Source organism: Megalopta genalis, chromosome 18 (genome assembly GCF_051020955.1).
Source record: "Megalopta genalis isolate 19385.01 chromosome 18, iyMegGena1_principal, whole genome shotgun sequence".
NCBI classification, from domain to species: Eukaryota; Metazoa; Arthropoda; class Insecta; order Hymenoptera; family Halictidae; genus Megalopta; species Megalopta genalis.
In genome coordinates, this window is record NC_135030.1 from 2,024,669 (window position 1) to 2,039,901 (window position 15,233).

General features: G+C 34.8%; 1 protein-coding gene across 6 annotated transcripts in view; it reads right to left on the reverse strand.

The window, feature by feature from the left end:
- LOC117228487 (dystrophin) overlaps positions 1-15,233 on the reverse strand; it is a 654,106-nt gene that overhangs the window by 413,216 nt on the left and 225,657 nt on the right. The window lies entirely within an intron of this gene.

Sequence of the window (15,233 nt, forward strand, 5' to 3'; positions counted from 1 at the left end):
GTTACAAATCAATTTTTAACTTTGAACATAAGAGGGACATTATCTAGAAATATTCTGAAAATCACTACAGTTAAAAGCTTCTTACCAAATTCTTTAGTGGCGTTAATCATATCAATCTTATTACCAACAAATTGTCCCTAGGAACATTATCTACTAATTTCATTTGGTATTATCACGTAGGATAAGATTGTTCAGATTTCTCTTAATCTACCACAATAATTGAAAATTCTATTAATAGATTAATAGATTAAATATTAATAGATTAAATATTAATTTAATTTAATCTATTAATAGATTAAATATTAATTTAATTTAATCTATTAATAGATTAAATATTAATTTAAAGAGTAAACGTGTTTCACGATCATTCTGAGACAAAATTTGAAATGAAAAAATAACACGTCTGCCACGTGTGGATGAATACATAACAATGACAGTGCAGACACAAAATGTCAGTGTGTTGACAAAATTGTGCGAGTTTCGACCGGGTTCCGGATCAAATTGATGCGCGCTTTTCAAACGAACAATATTTGTTCTAGTCCGTCTGTGTCTGCATAGCTGCCTAAAATTGTCAAAAAACAATGAAATACCGACCCGAATTTCAGTTGACATTTGTTTGTGGTGAAACCATAATATTATTACGAAAAATAAGCTTCTATTTACTTTGGACTTCTGCAACTTTATACGTAAAAATCTTCGTATCCGCCAACATCCGGAGTTTAGTTATTGGTTGCGTCGATGTGTACCCCCCCCAACTTCCTCCCATCCCACTGGCAAGTTTTCACCCCACTCTCAGTCGGCGACACCCAGACCTCCCCTTGAACGCACGTGGTTTACACATCAAAGAAAGCTATTTGTTAATGAGGCATAATTATCCCCCCGTTCACAATGCCAGACGGCGTCACGCTGTCGTCCGACCGACATGGGGAGCGAAAACACAAACCGAGTGTTTTGGACGGAGCGGCATTACGACGAGGGATGACGGGGGACGACGAGGGAGAACGGGCCAGACGATTTTCTTAACGATCCAGCCGCGTTCCGCGTGTTTTTACCGGCCATCCACTCTGATGAACTTGAACCTGATGCCGCGGACGATGTTTTGCCCACGTTTCGGTCGATTTTTTGCCAGTACACAAGAACATCGTAAACATAATCTGTTCGTACCCTTATCCTACTATTCTTTCTTAACCCGAGAAAGATAACCTACGTCGCAGAGGCGCCTGCGAAGACTGTTGATTTTTGTTAATTTTTCATAGAGGTCTAGTGATTTAAGTTTAAAATTACTTAAAATATAAAACAATATAATATAAATGCATTTTATTTTTACAATAATGCCAAACCTTTAAAATGACTAGATTAACTTGAATAAATATCCATTGTTAGTATAAAATTGACGCCTTAGAAAAGCATGCGCCTCTGAAGCGTATGGTTATCTTTTACGTACGTTGTCATATGGTTAACTTTCTAGGGTTAATAAATATGCAAGTTGGTTGTACAAGGTGAGCTACAAATTAGAGATTTTTCAACCCCACGATTTTTCAACCCTTTCCGATGGTCTGACAACAAAATGTTTCCTATCAAAGTTAACGAGTAATTAATCAACAAGAAATTGCAATTGTTTAAATGTCAAAACAAATTGATTTTCGATAAAAAAGAACAAGGTCGCCGTTATGTTTTTAAATGTATTTAGGTAATTTGAGCTTCATGCGACGTCGAATTCAACGATTTGCTACATGATGTCCAGATGACATCGATGCCACGCGATCGATTGCCACAATATTTGAAATAATTTGGCGATACAATAATACCGAGGCACTAGAAATGATCATTTATTACAAAGAGGGGAACTTTGCGTTGCAGAAGATGGAATGCGATTGAATCGTTTAATTTAATTACTAATTATGTGCACATCTCTAATATGAGTGTTTTCAATTTGGTTTTATATAAATTTTTCTTTCGTTTTATGTATTAAGGTTTCAGATTAAATAAATGAGCATTTGTAATGTTTATGTTCATTTGTTCACACATGATTACATGCGAGGTCTTAGTGTTATATGTCGCCAAATTATTTCAAATATCGTGGCAATTGATTCATGGCAATTTTTCCTCCAATGTCATCAGAAGGTCATTATGCAGCAGGTCGTTGACTCATCCTATATATATATATTAATAATATATATATTCTGTTTCTGTTTATGTTTTTTGTAAACTAGAATAATGTAAAAAGTTATTCCTTTCTAGTCCTTTTCAGTGAATAACTATACAGGGTGTCCCACAATTATTTTAACAGCCGAAAATGAGGGGTAGCTGAGGTCATTTGAAGTAACTTTTTCCTTTGCGAAAATGCAATCCGCGGCGTTGTTTACGAGTTATTAACGAAAAACACTGGCCAATCAGAGGTGACGGTGCGAGAGAGAGAGTCCGCGAGAGAGTACGCAGCACGAGGCTTTGACAGATGGTCGGGACGGACTCGAGCCACGTTCGAAGTATTGAACAAATCACGAAGCGAGAACTTTCCGGATTTTTTTTACTACGTAACAGTGATATTTTTAAGAGAAACGCTGTTCACCTTTACTTTAGAATGTCTGAAGAATATTTACTAATTTTTCGGACCCGAAATAATAAGTAATTTAACCGTGACGGCCGTTTTAATTTTCTAGTGTGCATGACACCTCGTGTGTAACATATGAAATTTTTAAGCAAGGTGTACAGTGAAGATTAACAAAGTACGTAAATGATATTTTACGTTAATGATATTTTATTTAAATAATTCCGTGTCCAAACACAGTTCAACGAATGATTCGCAAAGCTAATTTAATAAATAATAATCGTGTTAAAGGACGTAAGGGATATGTTTGTTAGAGAAATATGAAGAATATTATCAATAAGAAACTCACCCATTTAGTTGTAAAATCCACTTCATGTATCCGACGGCGACGAACAGAAGGATGTCTCCGGGCAGGCAATTTCAACGTTTACTTTCACTGCATTATTACTAAACACTGATCACTTATCAATAATATTTATGGACCAACTTTCCTGGGTTAATATGTATAGCTCTGAAAAGAGCCGATTTTTTTATGCGACGCGTTCGAAGTTCTCACTGTTAACGACACGTATGTACCGCGTTGTCGAGATGAACTGCAGAAGACTGGCACGATGGCCGACTGTGTTTCGTTCTCCTACGAGCGAATTTCAACTGTTTTCCATCGAACGCGAACATTGTCAGCCATCGTGCTAGACTTCCGCAGTTTATCTCGTCAACGCGGTATGTGTTCTTAACGATATGAACTTCGAACGCGTCGCATAAAACAATCGGCTCTTTTCAGGGCCATACATATTAACCCAGGAAAGTTGATCCATAAATATTATTGATAAGTGATCAGTGTTTAGTGATAATGCAGTGAAAGTAAACGTTGAAATTGCCTGCCTGGAGATATCCTTCTGTTCGTCGCCGTCGGATACAGATCAGCTGTGCAGTTCATCATACATTGTACGAGGTCAATGCACTATCCTCCTGCACACATTTCCGTGCATGAAGTGGATTTTACAACTAAATGGGTGAGTTTCTTGTTGATAATATTCTTCATATTTCTCTAACAAACATATTCCTTACGTCCTTTAACACGATTATTATTTATTAAATTAGCTTTGCGAATCATTCGTCGAACTGTGTTCGGACACGGAATTATTTAAATTAAAATATCATTTACGTAAAATATCATTTACGTACTTTGTTAACCTTCACTGTACACCTTGCTTAAAAATTTCACATGTTACACACGAGGTGTCATGCACACTAGAAAATTAAAACGGCCGTCACGGTTAAATTATTTATTATTTCGGGTCCGAAAAATGAGTAAATATTCTTCAGACGTTCTAAAGTAAAGGTGAACAGCGTTTTTCTTAAAAATATCACTGTTACGTAGTAAAAAAAAATCCCGAAAGTTCTCGCTTCGTAATTTGTTCAATACTTCGAACGTGGCTCGAGTCCGTCCCGACCATCTGTCAAAGCCTCGTGCTGCGGACTCTCTCTTGGACTCTCTCTCTCGCACCGTCACCTCTCATTGGCCAGTGTTTTTCGTTAATAACTCGTAAACAAAGCCGCGGATTGCATTTTCGCAAAGGAAAAAGTTACTTCAAATGACCTCAGCTACCCCTCATTTTCGGCTGTTAAAATAATTGTGGGACACCCTGTATATAACTATATATAACTATACTATATATATATATAACTATATATAACTATACTATATATATATATATATATATATATATATATATATAGTTATTCACTGAAAAGGACTAGAAAGGAATAACTTTTTACATTATTCTAGTTTACAAAAAACATAAACAGAAACATAAACAAATTTATCTGTACTATAATATTGGATTGTTAATTGAGCATTTGCGTCTTTTGTCAATACTGTTCTTATCGTGCAATGTAATATGCAAAACATCTTCAAGTCTTCTTCTGCATTTTTTTTTATTTGCCATATTTATAGTCTCCTGTACTTAAACGCGCGTAATTTTATTTGTAAGATAGATGTATTATGAAATAATGTATGTAAACCAATAATTGATCATTTCAATCGGTACGATTATTTTCTTTCTTCTCTTAACGCTGAAGGTGCCCTCTAAAAAATCCCCACGAGCCCTAAACGCGACTAACGTGTATCGTTTTATAAAAATTACCATAGTAAATTTAGTCAAGGTTTATATACGAAATTGATTACAATATATGCTCGGATAAGAAAGAAAAGAAAAGAAAAAATCAGGAACGTTGTTACTGGCTTGTTAGTTTTAGCGACTGTACTGTATTGATAAAAAAAGAGGAACTGACCAAATAAAAAATCGTAGGAAGAGAAAGAAATACAAAATCGTGTTTGTCAGGGAACAACTTCGTGCTGAAATGTTTATACGGAGAATCGTCGGGACGAGGTAGGGAAAAAGACGTCACGAAAAGCTGGCTACGGAATCCCGATTCTCGGCATGAGATATCGGAGCCCAGCGACGAGAGTTTTGCTGCTCTACTTCAGTTCTTCGGTATCAAACACGATACTGCTCCTCTGACCGCGATAACCGCGGCGCATTCTCGCGCGAATATATCGCGTGTTCGCTAAATTCAAGGCAACGATCCTCTGAGAGGTCATCGACTGAAAACATCCAGTGAAAACATCGCGGCTAAAATATCTCTTTTTACAATCGGAACAAGAACAAGATCCACAAACCGCGACACATCATCTTCTTTGCTAAGGCAATCGGCAGACCGTGAGCCTCTGTGCGAAATAAAAGTTGCGACTTTTAGACTTAACAGACATTTATTTCTGCTTTTAACCCTTTGCACTCGAAGGCTAAATAAATCGAAATAAAAATAAATCGAAGGCTAAATCTAAATAAATTTTGTTGACTTATGGTATTTCCATTTTGCACGACAAAGCGCATTTTATGCATACGAAATTTAGTCTTGTGACTCGTACAACAGTTAGACTGTTAATAATATTTTATATCTAAGTTTTGATAATATAAAAATTATCTTGGAACGTGATATAACAATTTTTTTTTTTTAGTGATGCCTCGAGTGCAAAGGGTTAATAATTTTAATGAGTTGAACATAATACAATAATAATATCTTTAAAATCTTTATAGTAAATTCTTGCTTCGTAGGATAAGTGGTACAAATATATCTTTCGGTTAATAATATAATATATAATATATTATATAATTATATTAATATATAATATAATATATAATATATTATATAATTATATTAATATATAATATATTATATAATTATATTAATATATTATATAATATATATTCGGAAACATCGCTTTGCGCTTGTGAATATCGAACTTTTCTAAAAGAAATACTTTCTGGCCCTTTTCTGGTAGCTTTCAAAATTTACGCTCGTACAAGTCCTGTTTTTTAATACCCTTACAAAACGAAATTTTTCTCGAAAAACGGAACAACTTTCCGAACGATCCGATACGTGCATTCCGTAAAAAGTTCGCGATTGGCACAACTTCAGACGTTCTGTGCAACCGTGAAAGGGCTCGACGCGTGACCGATCGTTGTTTGCGGCACACGTTCTTGAAACTAAAATCGTAGGGCAAAGGGTCAATAACACGTAAGCAAAACCGCGGATTGCATTTTCGCTGAATAGAGTCGACTGCGTGGCAGTGAACGTGTTAACACTATGCCGTCCGCAGATCTTAGACATGATTCTTTTGTTTGACGCCGGCATAATAGCCTGAAAATGTTTGCGTATAAAAAAAAATCGTTCTATGGCGTCCATAATTTTTCCTTTATTACAGTTGAATATGAATATAACGATCACTTATATATATATATAACTCGGCACTGTGCAGTGACACTTATTAAACACTATGCCGTCCGCAGATCTTAGATATGATTCTGATTCTGACGCCGACATAATAGCTAGGAAATTTTAGATTTTAAAAAAGAATTTCGAAGATGGCGGTGATATAAATCCCTAAAATTAAGATAAGTCGTCCAAGAATTTTCGTGCTTAATTCTTAATTAAATAAGCACAATGCTATAGTTACTTTGCTGCCTTTCAACACCGAAGAGATATAGTTCAAATGTTATTTCAGTTTTTTTTAAATGTCACCAGCGTGGTGTCACCGGACGGCATAGTGCTGACATAAGTAAGTTGGATAAGTTAACATAAGTTAACACCCTGTATTTATATGCGAATAAGTATACCGCCAAACGATCCAACGGACACAACAATTGTTCTCAATTCCAAACGAAACCCTCGAAAGTCATGTATTCTCGAGACTTCCCCTCGATAAGTCGTGCCATCGACATTTTCCCCGAATCGCGCCGCTAAACAGCTCGAGAAAGCGCACGCGGCACCGTAATCCCATTTCTGTTTCGTACGATTAAGCGTCCGTCAGTTTGAAAGCCGTCTCTCTCTCTCGACGGTGCGCCGTCATAACGTAACCCGCGATAATGACAATTTTATAAGCCGGTTACAGCTGCTGCGCGTCCGTCGAATATTTTCGCGACGGCGGGGACGGTTCCATGCGCGCGGCCGGCATTATTGCTGCTAATCCGACGTGTCAATTAAAGTCGCCGATTACACAAATCCGTCCAATTGAATATCGGAGCCGGGCACGCGTACGAAGTAACGACGTAACGGCCGGCCGTTAATTACATTACGTAAAAATCATTAGCGTGCCGCGCGGGATAGAGCGAGCGAGCGCGCTTCGTCGAAAGCGATTAAAGGAACCTGGAATTCCATTTCGGATGCACGGAGCGCGGCGGCGGCGGCATTCCATTTTGTATCGCGAACGGGATCGGCCGGCTGGTTATTTTTGTATAGATCAATCAGCGGCGATCGTGCTCTGCGTTGCATTCCGTAATATCTTAATCTTTCGATCGACGCGCGGCACATCCTTCTATCCGGCCGTTTATTTATCGGCCTGGTTTACGTTGATAAAACGCGTACCGCTGCCGTGGCTGCCGCGCGCAATCAGAGAGCGCCCAGGCATAGTATTCACGGCGATGATGTATTAATACTATTATCGGCTGATGATCACCTGCGGCCCGAGCCAACCTGACATACTCGTTATTATATAACCAGCCGCACAACGCTCTTCGATCGGAGTCGGCCGTGACGCGAGATCATCGTTCTTTTTTCCCTTCTCTGTTATGCCATGCCGTCGCGCCGCGGCTCGCGTCGTGTGCGCGCTTATCGGCAGATTGCAAAATGCGTCCGATGGAACGTATGATATCGAACGTGTAGCTTCGATTTCAAAAAAATTATCTTCGAATTCAGCTGTTGTGCGTATTGTCGCGTTTACGAAAATGTTAATGTATTATTTTGTATTCGCGACGTTAAAGCCGTTGTGCCAGCTTCAATTAATCGCTAATTTGACATTTTAAATATTGAATGTCAATTTCAAACATTGCAACAATACCGAGGTCTTTTTATCATCGTTCGTTTCCAGCGACAATGCGACACAGTTTCCCTGCGATAAGTTATATTGTTCTGTTATTTGTGAGTAAATTTGCTTGGAATTTCGGATTTTTATTATTTTAACGCGAAGCACGTGTTCTTTAGCGTTGTTGATGACAAAAAGATGATGTCAAAATTTATCGTATAATATATCTTTATAATATATATATCTTTATATAATATATCTTTTTCTTATATTCGAAATATCCTAGTAATATTCAATTTGTTTGAATATATTACAATAAATATTAATTTCAAAACTAGTTAAAAATCCCGTATGTGACCAACACGGCACTCAAATTGTTAACGTCAAGCCTACCGTGCCGATCAAATAACCTATATTTATTATATATTAATAATCTATATTTTTCATTTAAATATTGTTGGCTTTGAATTCACGTTTAGTAAAATAGTACGCTATTTATCTAACGATTTATTAACAGTTTATTATTATATTATTATTATTATATTATATACTATTATTATTATTATTATTATTATTATATACTAATGTGTATTTCTACCCTTCCTTTTTACTACTTCCAACATTCTTTGTGCTAAAGATTAGTGCAGTTTTTTAATTGCTCCAAATTCTTCCAATTTCTTTTCTTTAATCATTTTAACGGATTAAAAGTTCTTTCAATCTTTCTGCTAATTTAAATTGCACATATTTGGTTATACTATAAACGCATAAAATCCGCAGTCCACTAATAACTGTAATCTCTAATGAGCTAATTATTAAAAAAAAAAACCCCAAAAAATCCAAACAGAGAACTAAAAGAACTCGAAACACTGTTAACACAATACAGGCTTCCATTGTCATATCATCATATGTAATTGGCGGTCCGAGGATTGCTCATTACATTTCGGAGGGATAGAAGTAGCTAATGAAAGCGGTATTACGTATAAATTGTGTTAATCATTTTTATTCGCGCGAGGCAGAGGAAATCATTTCACTCCAGGACACTCGCAGAAGCTAATTCGCCTCTTTCGCTCGCCTGACGAACCTTCCCTACCGGGTCGTTAATTAATTGTCGGCGACGAGTTAATTTCGTTAAGATGTGTCGTTCAACGAAGTATAATTAATCTTGAATAGCATTCCGACTCTGCCTCGAGAATTTCCTAGCGCCGGAAAGGTGCACCGCTCCCGAACTATAATCTCTGGCCCGGGCGAATCATCAAAATTCGGCAGGTTCTCGGCGAAACTTTCGGCCCGATCGATTCGAGCCGGCGAGTTTCCGGTCTTCGTACGAAGGATACGAGCCAACCAATATGTAAACCCGTATGAATTGCTGTCCCGTGCAGATTCGTTACCATTCAACCGATACCCAGCCGGATATTTGTACTTCGAAAAGCGGCTGAAGATACGTGTCGGGGCTCGCGTTCATTATCGTTGAAAGGACCCCGTGAACGCGACAGATTCTCTTTTCCATCGAACCGATAGCTCAATAATTTTCTAATTTAGAATAAGGTTCTCCAATTTACCAATTCAATTCACCAAGATTCTATATAATAATTGAAAATATATCGATTTATGTGAATTCCATTTCGTGGTAATAATATCTCAGTAATAATAATAATGATCAATTTCAGTATATAATATATATAAATATAATAATAATATATAATATATATAAATATATATATATATATATATATATATATATATATATATATATATATATATATATATATATGAACGCGACAGATTCTCTTTTCCATCGAACCAATAGATCAATAATTTTCTAATTTAGAATAAGATTCTCCAATTTACTATTTCAATTCACCAAGATTCTATATAATAATTGAAAATATATCGATTTATGTGAATTCCATTTCGTGGTAATAATATCTCAGTAATAATAATAATGATCAATTTCAGTATATAATATATATATAAATATAATAATAATATATATGAACGGGACAGATTCTCTTTTCCATCGAACCAATAGCTCAATAATTTTCTAATCTAGAATAAGATTCTCCAATTTACCATTTCAATTCACCGAAATTCTATACAATAATTGAAAATATATCGATTTACGTGAATTCCATTTCGTAACAATAATATCTCAGTAATAATAATAATGATCAATTTCAGTATATAATATATATATAAATATAATAATAATATATAATATATATATATATATATATATATATATATATATATATATATATATATAAATATATATAATAAATAAATAAATAATACATAATATATATAATTTCAGTAAAAATAATAATGATATAATAATAATAAATTTCGTAGTAATAATAATAATGACTCAGAGGCACCACTAAAATTTATTAAATCACATTTTAAGATAATTTCTATATTAACAAAGTTTAGATTTAAACAATTGTTAAGAGTGTAACTGTTGTGCGAGTCCCAAAAATCAATTTCGTATGCATAAAATGCATTTTATCATATAAAATAAAAAATACTATAAGTGAGAAAAATGATTTTATATTTACAGTTAAAATAGCTTCGAGTGCAAAGGGTTAAATTGTGCTCGGAACATAGAATGTATTAAGCGCTGTAACATCGTGTCAGATTCGTGATGAAGATTTCGATCTCAGTCCACTACATGCACACGTTTTTCAGTTACTTGAAATCAAAATAATATTTAATTTGTCTTTTATCAACACTTTATGATCAGAGCTTGCTTTCGTAAAAATTTATTAACAACAAAGTTGTAATAAAATAAATGTTAGTGACCGATTTTCTCTAGTTGCGTATCCATTTTGTATTGGAGGTTAGGTTCAGCGTAAAACACAATTTCGTTATTAAGTAAAATTATTACTTATTATAAAAATTATTAATAACGGAGTATACATATAGCCGTCAACAATAATAATTTACTCAAATATCTCCAAAAACATGTGATAAAGATTTATATATTATATTTTATAAACCTTTATATATATATATATTATTATAATAATGTTACACTTTCTAAATTGCATTCCTTTTCGATAGACGAATAACACATTCTTCGCTCTTTACTACTGACTGCCAGAGATTAAAGCGAGTAGAAGTGGTCTGGTCTACGTCAGACATGGATCGGGCAGACAGCAGCCCGGAAAAATCGCATATTCTTTATGGGATCAGTGAACTTGGAATGGTCTTACTGCAGAGATACCTCCTCCTGTATTTCCTTGTTTCGTATATAACGTAGCGAGCATAAAAGCTAAGTGCATAAAAAGCTGAATCCTAAGAAGCTGAAATCTATAAATATCGCATGCACCGTACAGGAAATAAAAAAAAGAGCGGAAGACATTAAGAAGAGCATAATCTTCTTTGCATGTCATTTTTCCATACGCGTTTTTCCTACAGGATTTAGTTATCCTGTTAAACGAGGAATTAATTTTTGCTCAAATCATTTCATAATGGAAATCTTGTTTCGCAAGTGAGAAGTTACATTATCACGCTTAAAGCAATAAATAATGTCGCTTGTCATTTTTTGTTCATTTTGACAAAATAATTTTTGACATATGTAGAAAATACGTAAATCATATATTTCCAATGTAGAAAGAAATAATTAGACAAATTGAAATCATTATTCCGCGGTTGTTATATATATGTACATCTTACACAATTTTCTTTAGTTTATATATAGTTATATATAATTCGGTTATAAATATATATATATTTGGGTACTAGGTTTTAATGAGTAATTATTACTAGGTTTTAATATATAAATATAAATAAATAAAAAATATAATAAATAAATATAAAATAATAATTGTGTATCAAATGACTGGATTAAAATAGACAAATTGAAATAATTATTATTATTATAATAATTATATATATATACATAACAACCGCGAAATAATTATTTCAATTTGTCTATTTTGATCCTGTCATTTGTTACACAATTTTATTAGAATTTTGGGTACTAGGTATTAAACAATAGCAATTATTTCTAGATTTAAGAATTATCACTACAATTATTACAATTACTAACTATTATTACTACAAACAGTAACAATTATTACTAGCTTTTAACGAGTAAAAACAACGTAAAGCGTAATACGCTGCACATATTGCTTTCAAAAATGTCCCTAACGAAGAAAGTCATCGTGCCCATTCGACTTGTTGTCTCAGCCTTACGAATGTTTTCGTCAGATCCGTTTCTAACGGGTTAAAAATAACATTGAAAATGTTACGCCGTCGGTGCCGTTAGTCTGTATTAAAGTGGTGAAAGTGTGAAAAAAATATTTGTTTCTACGGGCAGAAAGAGGAGGAAACCGCGATAACAGGATACCGCGGTAACGAAAACAACAAGCATTAGTATGCAAACAGTCGCGGCGTAATAACAAATATGATTTATTAAAGACGAGTTAACTCGTTCTGGCAGGGCGACGACGCGAAAATATCATTCCTCCCCCACCCCTCTGGCTGGAATTTTGCAACGTTTTCATGTAATTGCGGCGCTGTTGCAATTTCAGCCGGGACACGGGCCAGAGTTTATTTAAATTTTACACGGGGGCTGGATTGCCGTTCGATTCGTCTGGCATCGGGACCGGAAAGCGTTCGGGTATTACCGATGCGAGCGACAAAAAGCGAGCGATTGAATGACTACCAGGCGGACACAGATCGGGACAAATTTGAAAAGCCGTCGCTGAAAGTGGCCAATTCGCTTGGTAAACCATATTTCGATCGAGTTAATTCGCTGAATCGGTTTAACATACGTCGGGACCGTAACATAATGCCGAGCAAATTGCCTCGAATTTCGATCGTTTAATTTCATTCGACGGCGAAAAAAGAATCAATCGAGTCAGGCCGACCGCAGAAAAGTGTCGTTTCGAACGAAGTTTTCGGTGCACAATGAAACCGGAATGAATTTACGGCGGCTGACAAGTGCCTCGTTTATCCTGTGCACTCCTTGTTGTCTACGTTTGTAGTTTCACTTCGGAAAATAGGAGAGAAAAGTGGCACGACAGAGACGCTCTCGTTTCGAACACGGTATAAAAAAAAACAAAAAAAAACTGAATAACCATTCTACTTCTGTTTGGTAGCATTTGAAAGGCCAAGTATCTGACTATAAACACACGTAGTATTTATAATATATTATATTATACTTACTATAATATATTATTATATTATATTATATTATTATATTATAATATTATATTATATTATATTATATTATATTATATTATATTATATTATATTATATTATATTATATTATATTATATTATATTATATTATATTATATTATATTATATTATATTATATTATATTATATTATATTATATTATATTATATTATATTATATTATATTATATTATATTATATTATATTATATTATATTATATTATATTATATTATATTATATTATATTATATTATATTATATTATATTATATTACATTATATTATATTATATTTATAAACACACCTGTTTCTATATTTACATGTCACCTCCCCGATCTTTTAAAAAGTATATTTTGTGCTATCCATAAATTGGTGGTATCGAAAAAGTTAGTAATATTAGCATAATTTCTGCAATTATCGCGCAACTAAATCGTCGAAATGTACTAAAGTTCTCGCATCTTCTGTTTTATTTGCTGCAACACGATCTCATTTTTAGGTGGCACAAACTGAAAAATCCCGAAAAATAGATATACGGAACAAGAGTGTTTTTAAAATAAAAATAAGTTAGTAAATAAGTGTAAAGTTTTTTTATGTCTCATTCATAACGATCGTTCGTGTTCCATTCATAGCAATAAGCATTGCAAAGGTAAGCAATAATTAGATAATATATCCAAGAAAGATAAGAGATATACAGGGTGTTCTCAGTGTAACGGTCGCACCGATTTTCGAAGCATTTAATCATGAAGTGATAATAATAATCTGACAAAAAAAGATGCCTTAAAAATTGGCGCGACCATTACGCTGAGTACCCTGTTTACTAAATGAAGGATATATCGAACGACGCATTTTATAGTTCTCGAACACGTTAAGCGCGGCCTCGATTTTGCTGGGCTTTTCGTTGAGGCGGCAGGCCAGCATTATTTTTTAACCTTGATATCGCCGGTCCGATGCGCCGATGCCATCCAAACGATAGATTCACTGTCATGGGAACTGATGCCGCCCAAACGAGAAGTACAATGCCAGTCTAAGAGAACTGACACCGCCCAAACGGAGAGTCCACTGTCATCCCCAAGAGGGTTGACACCGCACTTAACGCGTTAAGAAATGCTTGTGGAAATTTAGCCAAAAAGAAATTAGTCGCTGATAACGATAATTCGCGAAACGTCTCGAGAACTTACCAAAAATTGTGCTTTTACTGTCGTAAAAGATTTCTCGTACTTTTAACCCGAGAAAGATAACCTACGTCGCAGAGGCGCCTGCGAAGACTGTTGATTTTTGTTAATTTTTCATAGAGGTCTAGTGATTTAAGTTTAAAATTACTTGAAATATAAAAAAATATAATATAAATGCATTTTATTTTTACAATAATGCCAAACCTTTAAAATGACTAGATTAACTGAAATAAATATCCATTGTTAGTATAAAATTGACGCCTTAGAAAAGCATGCGCCTCTGAAGCGTATGGTTATCTTTTACGTACGTTGTCATATGGTTATCTTTCTAGGGTTAATGTCGTATTCAATCGTATATTACTGCTATGCTTGATGCGATAACGATTTGTAACTAAGGAGCGTAGATGTATAATAAACACAACACATTGTTCATCCGAGGAAAATTATTTGTTTGAAACTGACAATATCGACGCTAGTATTATCTGACGCTACTACTATCTTCTTCGAGATAATAATTCGTTTACGACCGTAATACTGCTACGATTTTAGAATAAGCTCTACAAAAAGCGTTCCGTAAGCTAAGAAAAGCGAAGACTCGAAAAAGTATTCCTCTGAAAACGAAAAAGGGTTCGCTATCCGTCAGCGACTGTCCGACGTTTTTATTCTTCCGAAATCAATGGAGCACAGTATTCCGCACAGAATTCCGTGATTTCATGACTCTGGACGGTCGCAAATTCTCATTCAGTCTCTCAACTCTTTATTTATGGTATCGATTATCAATTACACCGCGTTATCGATAATGCCGCAGAATCGCCGCAGAGGCATCGCGTCGAGAAGATAAACTGTCGAAAGCTGAATATTTCGAGGCTCGCGCGCCGATAAACTTGTCGCCGCCGCGTTAAGCTTCAGTTTCAAAAAAAATGCGTGTGGAGATCGTTCGGAAATCGAGTTCACGATACGCCCG